Here is a 9,125-nt window from a genome sequence, read left to right on the forward strand (position 1 = left end):
AACCGTACATAAAAATTTTCACATTTGTAGTATTCATAAAACAGTAGGTGAAAAGAACTTGGATGGCCTACTACTACTGCCTGAGACTATGAAATGTACATCCAATGAACACTTTCCCGTGAGGCCACATGAGAGAGGATTTGTGAATGTAGTGAAGTGACGCATGACAATGATAACATGTAGAATGTAGTATGTCCGGATTACATTCATGATATATAGAATGTACTTTTAACAGGCAGCCCCAACCACAATTCAACACGAAAGACAGGTGTGTTGGCACATGGGTCGCACCTAAACTGCAGGACTGACTCTCCAGGAGCTGAATTTGACACCCCTGTTGCAAGTCTTGCATAGCCAGACCTTCAGACTGACGCTAGTAGGGTTTCACTCCATAGCAGCTTTCATTGGCCAAGGACCACTCAAGAGGATGTGTGATATGTATAGCAATCAGTTTTGTTAGTTTTTTTTTAGCGTCATGTTTAGGGGCATGAAAATGTAAAGTCGATGTCCCCACAATAACAGACTGGTGTGGAATTCATTCAAGAACATCATGCATGTTTACTCCAACAATGGTGCTGTGAACTTCATATACGTTTGAAAATCCAGCATTTAGTTCAGGAGTCTCCAAATTTGGTCCTGGAGGGCCACTGTCCTGCAGAGTTTAGCTCCAACTTGCCTCAACACGCCTTCCTGGAAGGTTCTTTCTAGTATGCCTAGTGAGTCTTTGATTAGCTGGTTCAGGTGTGTTTAATTAGGGTTGGCGCTAAACTCTACAGGACAGTGGCCCTCCAGGAGCAGGACTGGACACCCCTGGTTTAGTTGATCTTGAGAAGTGATCATTGTCACAGTTATAAACATGATGGCTTTCTTCTTCTGTAAAATTCAACCAATCAGATGATGACTTCGAAACTACCAAATTGTTTCCCATTTTGTGTGCCATACACATCAGACGTTCAGCCAATAGGCTGAGGGCCAGTGTCCTGCAAAGCTTTGTTCCATCCTTAATCAAACACACCTTTCCAAGAATTTAGCTCCACTTTCCTATGCTGTGTTCGAAATTGCCCCCATATTTAAAATACAAAATACTGTGGAAAAATTTACTTAAATGCAAATTACATTGGATTTTTTTTTTCAAAGGCTTTAAAATACAAAAAAGTATTTTGTATTTAAAATACGTATTTTAAATACATGTATCTGAAATACTGCCCATCCCTGCATTCACTATTCCCTACATTAGTCCACTAATATAGTCCAGTTGAAGGATTGAATGAACTAAGTGTGCCAGAAGCATTGCCACTTTTGCATAGTTTGTGCTTGCTGTTTAATAATCATTACAAAACTAAACAAACTGGCAGCTCCAGTAGTAATGAAAATATTTATTTTGAACTTATGGAAACTAGCATGTATACACCTCAATTAAACAATTTAATAATCAATTAAAAAGAATGTTATACCTGTATAATATTACACTGTACCCACATAGGACAAGCGGTTTGGAAAATGGATGGATGGATGATTCAGCTGCAGGCGCCACCTTCTGGTGAGACGTGGGAATTCATTCGGCATGACCCTCACAGTGCATTATGGGTGTTTTCTAACTGTTGAATGTACATTGGTTGTATGCTCATTATTGCAGTGCATTGTGGGATAGTGCCCTATTGGTATAGGGGGTGATTTCAGACACAGCCCTACAGTTTAGTTCCATCCCTAAACAAACACACCCACAAAAGCTAATCAAGGTCTTCAGGATTACCAGAAACTTACAGGCAGGTGAGTCTGATCAGGTTTGGAGCTGAACTCGGCAGGTAAGCAGATCTCGAGGGCCAGAGTTTGACCAGACCTGCTTTAACAGCCATCTTGGTTGCCAAAAAGGTGAATGATACACTTCATTTACCCCTGCACTGACAGACGCGAGTGAGTGCAAGCGAGACAAAGAGAGGAAGGGAGGGTGATTCACTTTGGTTGAGCGAGAGAAATGCCAACATTCTCTGTGTGATCTACAATGTCTTACCCAGGACACACTGTCCACCCCCTCCTCATCACTTCCTGCTACAACACTCCATCTCATACGCTTCTCTGCACTGTTGTCTTATCTGTTTCTTAAGTATCCATATTCCTTCTGTCTCTCACACTGATTCGTCAGTGTCAGGATCGGGCTATTGTCTGTCTTGGTCCAATCCCGTTCAGTATTATTTCACTGTCCTTCCCCGACTCAAACTTGTCGGGTAACACATGATCACAATCTTGCCCTTTTTTAGCCTTTAATTCTCTTTGTCTGTTTTGGATTGACTGCTGGTTGTTTGGTTGATCTCCCTTCATTAGCTCAGAGTGATTATGTTTCCCTGCAGCCGTCCATCTCACTTCCTGTTTATCAGTCAGTGTTCTTTCTCTCGGGCTGGCAGGAGCTATCTCGTCTCCTGCTTTGACTGGCAGACTCACCCCTCTCTCTCTTTTCTCAGGCGTGTTGGTTTGTTCTAGAGACAGGCTGTGAGTCTACAGACCGTGGAGATTGTTACTATGGTCACTGCAGAGTGCTCTGAACGTAATTAACCACAGTGACACAACCAGCTACATGCAGTGAATGCCACAGCACAACACTTGAGGCAGATCTGACATAACCCTCACTTAAACCTCGCGATTATACTCAAATGCAGTGTGATCTGGCATGCAAATAACCAGATGAACTATGTGAATGGACATTGCATTACTGCTTTTAAGCAGGATACTTAAACCTTGGCTTGTAACATCCTGTGCCAGTTGTGCTCAGGGTCCTTGAAGTAATGAAACAATTTAAATTGCTGAAAGTGTGTTGCAACACCCTGACAATGTGGCTGCCAAACTCCACTTTTCTGCTTATCGTTTCTTCAGAAGACATTTTGGTTGGAGAAAAAAGTTTACTGGCTTAAAATAGTTTTGCGGTGCCGACCTTGACATCACTGACTGATAGTCCTGCAGATCAGCCAGCGAGAGCAGCTTGGTCCAGTTTGAGACCATCACTGGCCAGTTTGGACCATGTTTTCTCTCTATTACTTCTCCAGTTCAAAATCTTTAAAACACCAGCCCTAGTGATTTTCAGAAGACAACGATATATCCTCCATATATATATATATCCTGCTTGGTTTATTCATGCTCTTATTTTAAATTCAAAACAACCCTCATATGTGGGAAGAGGGTGAAGCATCACTCGAGCGTCCCCTTTTATGATGCTGCTGCTGCTGAAACAGGACCTTTGGAGGTGTTGGTGGGTTAGTCTTCTTTTTTTTTTTCTCCTCTCCCCCTGCTTTCAGATGGGACACTCAAGGATGCCTCATGCTAAAAACGCGGTAAAGATAAACCTCTGACATGAATGTACATTTGGGATTACGTAATGAAAGTGTTATGCAATGACTTCAAGGCATGGAAGGAAAGCACAAGTGGATGAGTTTGTGTTTTCTGTGAGGATTAGACAGATTTTTCCTCCAAGTCTTCAGTCGTTTAGCAGTTGTCTCTCGTTCACTCCCATTTTCCCTTCCCCCAGATAGTACAGTGAGATAGTCTAATGCTCTTATTTAAACAGTCACACCTGTTCAAACATCACATGACCCCAAATGTAAATATTCACTTTAACATTGCAATATGATCAGTACTATCGATTATTATGGCTCTTGTGACCATCTAGAAAACACCTTAGTTTAGTATAGTGCATAGCAATGCCTTTTCAATAATGTATAGCAATGTGATGCCGGTTTTGCTCAAACAAACACTACTCACTTCTGCTGGCAGTTAGTTACTGATGTGTGTGTGTGTGTTTCCAGTGTCCTTGTCTGTTTATGTTTTAGTTCTTTTTCATAAGTAAAGGAAAGCAGATATATATATACACTATTGGTAAAAGTTTGGAATAGTTTTTAATGTTTTAGAAAGAAGTCTCTTATATGCTCACCAAAGCTGCATTTATTTAATCAACAGTAATATTGGGAAATATTTTTACGATTTAAAATAGCTGTTTTGTATTTGATTATAATTTAAAATGTAATTTATTCCTGTGATGCAAAGCTGAATTTTCAGCATCATTACTCCAGTCTTCAGTGTCACATGATCCTTCAGAAATCATTCTAATATGATGATATGCTGATCAAGACACATTTATTATTATTATCAATGTTGAAAACAGTTGTGCTGCTTCATATTTTGGGGGAAGCTGGCAAGTTTAGGCTAAGACTTTGTTTATTTATTTATTTATTTTTCCAAGAAATTAATTTAAAAAATCATTAAGGATACATTCAATTGATTAAAAGTGACAGTAAAGACATTTATAATGTTACAAAAGATTTCTATTTAAAGTTTTGAACTTTCTATTAATCAAAGAATCCTGAAAAAAAAATCCACGAAAAATATTAAGCAGCAAAAACGTAATGTACATTATTTGAAAAATAATGTGTTTTTGAACATTAAAGCATGTCAACATATTCGGTTACACCAAATACACAAAATAATGATCTTTAAAATAGCATCATATGACCCCTTTAAATTGTAATGATATTTCATAATATTACTGTTTTTTACTATGTTGTTGATTAAATAAATGCAGCCTTTGTGAGCATAAGAAACTTCTTTCAAAAACATAACTGACAAAAACTTTTGACCTGTATGTATGCATGTATGTGTATGTGTGTGTGTGTGTGTGTGTGTATATAATATATATATATATATATATATGGTAAAATTACATTGATTTATTTGGGCTTGTATGTTTCCTCAGGAACTAGAGCATGTGTTTTTGGCTGTTAATCTGTAATATCAAGAAAAAGACGTTGGAAGTTGTAAGAAAGCAGGAGATGTGCTTTTGTGCCTCTAGAACCCTTACATCGCTGCCAGGCGGCTCGCCTGGTGCTAATCTTTATTTAGCACATGCCAGCAGGTGTTGCCTAGTAACAGGGGACTAACAGGTTGGGGGTGGAGGCCCGAGGAGATGTACATCTCTCTACTAGCTTCACAACCCCACAAACCTTCAGTCTCCCCCAGGCCGATCACCCCTTTGTCAAACTCCAGTGGTGGCACCAAAGCCACATATAATATATGTCTGCATGTTGAGATAGTTTTGCATGTCTGGTAACAAATTCAGTCTTTTCTTTGATGATGCTTTTAGTTTTAGTCAGAGTTCCTTTTTGAATCAGCAAGGATGCACTGATCAAAAGTGACATGTCTTATGATGGTACAAAATATTTATATTTAAAAAAAAAAAAAAAAATTGCTGTTCTTTCTATTCATCAAAGAATCCTGAATTTAGCAGGCCAACTGTTTTGAACATTAATAATAAGAACAGTTTCTTAAGCAGCAAATCAGCATATTAGAATGATTTCTGAAGAATCATGAGACACTGAAGAGTGGAGTAATGATGCTGAAAATTCAGCTTTTTATCACAGGAATAATATTACTATTTTTGCTGTATTTTTTTTATTGAATAAACTTGTTGAATAGACTTGTTGAAAAACGTAAAAAAAATACAGACAGTATTTATGTATTTATTTATTAGCATTTTTTTTCTTTTCTTTTCTTTTTTTTTTAGATCTATATAGAATACATGAAAAAATGTTGCATGTTTAAAACTATTGCATCTAAACAAAATAAATAAAACCATATTTTCTTTTTTTGTAAATCTAACACTTTAAACACTTTATCAAGCTTTTAAGCATAAGCCTTTATTTCAGATTATTAATAAACAGTGTGTCCACTGTTGTTTGAGTTTTCATTGTGTTTTCCAAAGCATATGAATATTCATGCCTCTTAATGAGGTTCTGCATGAAGCTGTACTGCTGTTACATATGGAAATGAGCTCTTGGTTTACCCTTACTGAAAACTGCACTGACCTCAACTGTACTCTGGGTTTGTCACAACTTAACTATTGAAGGACATGATTTTCAAGAAGCTCAAAACCTTCCTTAACTGTATTACTTGGTTCAAGAGATGTTTATTCCGATCATTATTAATAATAACAAATATAATGCATGCTTAACTGTTGACAGCCTCTTTTTGTTTTTTGCCTAAATAATGTATGAAATATATATGTGACCCTGGACCACAAAACCAGTCTTAAGTCGCTGGGGTATATTTGTAGCAATAGCCAAAAATACATTGTATGGGTCAAAATTATAGATTTTTCTTTTATGCCAAAAATCATTAGGATATTAAGTAAAGATCATGTTACATGAAGATATTTTGTAAATTTCCTACTGTAAATGTATCAAAACGTAATTTTTGATTAGTAAGATGCATTGCTAAGAACTTCATTTGGACAACTTTAAAGGTGATTTTCTCAATATTTTGATTTTTTTGCACCCTCATATTCCAGATTTTCAAATAGTTGTATCTCAGCCAAATATTGTCCTATCCTAACAAACCATACATCAATGGAAAGCTTATTTATTCAGCTTTCGGATGATGTATAAATCTCAGTTTCGAAAAATTGACCCTTATGACTGGTTTTGTGGTCCAGGACCATGGTCACATATTGTTGGAAACTGTCACATAAGCCTATAACATTTCCTTTCTCAGAGCTTCCTTTTAATTCAACTGATTCGCTGAAGATTACGGAGCAGAATCATTTGGGATTACTCAGCACATTTATGCGCTGAGATTATTTGCCCAATATAACCACCCCAGATTATCCTGACCTGTATTACCCTGGATTATTTCCTTCACATGCACAGATTACTCAACAAAACCACAGAGCCATTATAGCAACCTAAATGTCAACAGGTGCAGTGCGGATGATCGCCTTTGCCTATGTGAACCACAGTGCATTTCTCCTATTCGGTGCAAAGATTACTGAGATCAGCAGTTCAATACGTGCATGAATGTGTTTTGCACATATTGAACTGAGCATGCATGGACTGTTTGGATGGGTGGATCTTTACGTAATAATACTAAAGTGTTTTTAATACTAGTTATTTCATTATTTACTCTGAAAATTAAGGCATATGGAAGACCGTTTCTGCCACAGGATAAAAAAAAAAAAAAAACGTTTTTTCTCACAATTCACAACTGTTTTTTTTTTTTTCGGGGAAAAAAAATCAGAATTGCGAGATATAAACTCAAATTTTGACTTTCAACATCTTGCTATTCTGAGTTTATATCTTGCAATTTTGTTTTTCCAACACAAGACTTTTTCTCACGATTGAGTGTATCTATAATTCAGACCTTTCTTCTCAGAATTTCAAGTTTATTTATCTCACAATTGTGAATTAACATCTTGCACATAAGATGTTTGCGCAATTGCAAGAAAAATGTCTAAATTGTACAATAAAAAGTCACAATTACCTTTTTCATATTTTTTTTTTGGTTTATAATAAAATTTTTTCAATACATATCAGAAAGTTTGATGTAAAAAAAGATGTTTTGATGTTTTCTCTTCAATTCATCCGGATTTGAAATATTGAAATATTTGGCATAACTAAGTTATAGAGGTTATTAAATGAAAAACAATTCAAAAGTCTGATCATTTGCAAATTAGTCTTTTTTTTTATTTTTTTTTTTTAATGATAGTTCACCTCTAAATGAAAATTCTGTCATCATTTACTCACCCTCACGTTATTCCAAATTTGCATAACTTTAATCTGTGAACCAAAAAAGAGATCAAATTTAGCAGAATGTCCAATGTCCCCATTGTTTTTCATTGTAGAAGAACATCTTAGACATTGTGATAAATGTCTTCTTTTGTGTCTTAGAAAAGAAAGGTTTTGGAGCGACATGATTTGTAAGTTAATGATGATAGATTTTTATTTATTTTGTACAAAAAAAAATTGATCTATCACTTTAATGTTAATAAAGGGTTTTTAAATTAAATGGCTGTAATCTCCCCATTTTCCCTTAGAAATCGTAAAGACTTTCTGATTAACATAGATATCAGTACTGCTATCAAGATCGAAAATAAAATAAATGTTATCACCCATGACTTGAACGTGGCGTTCTAACCCTGCAATGTCATTATAATCTCCCTCCTTCCTGTCCTCTGTGTCCTTTACCTTCCCAAACCGGAGCATTTCATAAATCACGGCAATCCTTCTGGAGAGCAGAAAACTGAAGCATCATGGAATCACCTTGAGCGAGATTTCCAGCATGATGCAGCAGGACAGAGACTCATTTATTACTGTCCTCTTCCCGGCTGAAAAAAAAGAGAGATTTACGTAGATACAGTATGTTCACGGTTTCCAACTGAGCTTTCAAAAAGGCTCTAAAAATAAAATTTCCCACATGCACTGTGCCATAAAACATTTATAGTCTACCACAATCTTAAAGGTTGCTAGCTTGTTGGCTCGGCGAGAACACTGGGGGAAAAGAGAAGAGAGACGGTGTGCTTACATAATACGCCAGCCGCAGTCTGAGATGAGGGAGCAGGTTTAGACACGCGTCTCCACGGCCAGTATCAACAGCCAGCCTCTCCTCTCCTCTCGCTGCAGTGCATGGTGACATTAGCGCTCTTCATCACGGCCCTGCTGTCGATCTCTCTTCATCTCTGCAGTCTTACACAACCACACAGCTTTATATTGTGCAAGATAGAGGTCAGGTTAAGACAATGACTAAATGCACATTCAGTTCTTACATGTGGCTGCTGGTTGGTGACAACAGAGCAAAAGATATTGCTTTACATAATTAACAAGACTGCATATCAAGCTACTTTGGACAAGGAACAAAACAATCATGAAATGATTCAAAATGGACCATATTTACTTTTGTTTGTTCCTGGTTCTATTATAAATTATTAATCTGTGCACATTATTTGTATTGTATTGTAATACTTAATTGTAGTTATAATACTTTGAAAGAAGTCTCTTATGCTCACCAAGGCTGCATTTATTTGATCAACAATACAGTAAAAACAGTAATATTGTAAAATAGTATTATTCAATTTAAAATAACTGTTTTCTATTTTAATATATTTTAAAATGTAAGTTATTTCTCTGATGGTAAAGCTAAATGTTCAGCATCATTACTCCAGTCTTCAGTGTCTACATATCATTCTAATATGCTGATCTGCTGCTCAAGAAACATTTATTATTTTCAGTGTTGTGCTGCTTAACATTTTTGTGGAAAGTGATATATATATATATATATATATATATATACACAGTGCCTTGCAAAGGTATTCA

This window comes from Sinocyclocheilus rhinocerous, unplaced genomic scaffold, assembly GCF_001515625.1.
Source record: "Sinocyclocheilus rhinocerous isolate Xijiao unplaced genomic scaffold, SAMN03320098_v1.1 scaffold86, whole genome shotgun sequence".
Lineage (NCBI taxonomy): Eukaryota > Metazoa > Chordata > Actinopteri > Cypriniformes > Cyprinidae > Sinocyclocheilus > Sinocyclocheilus rhinocerous.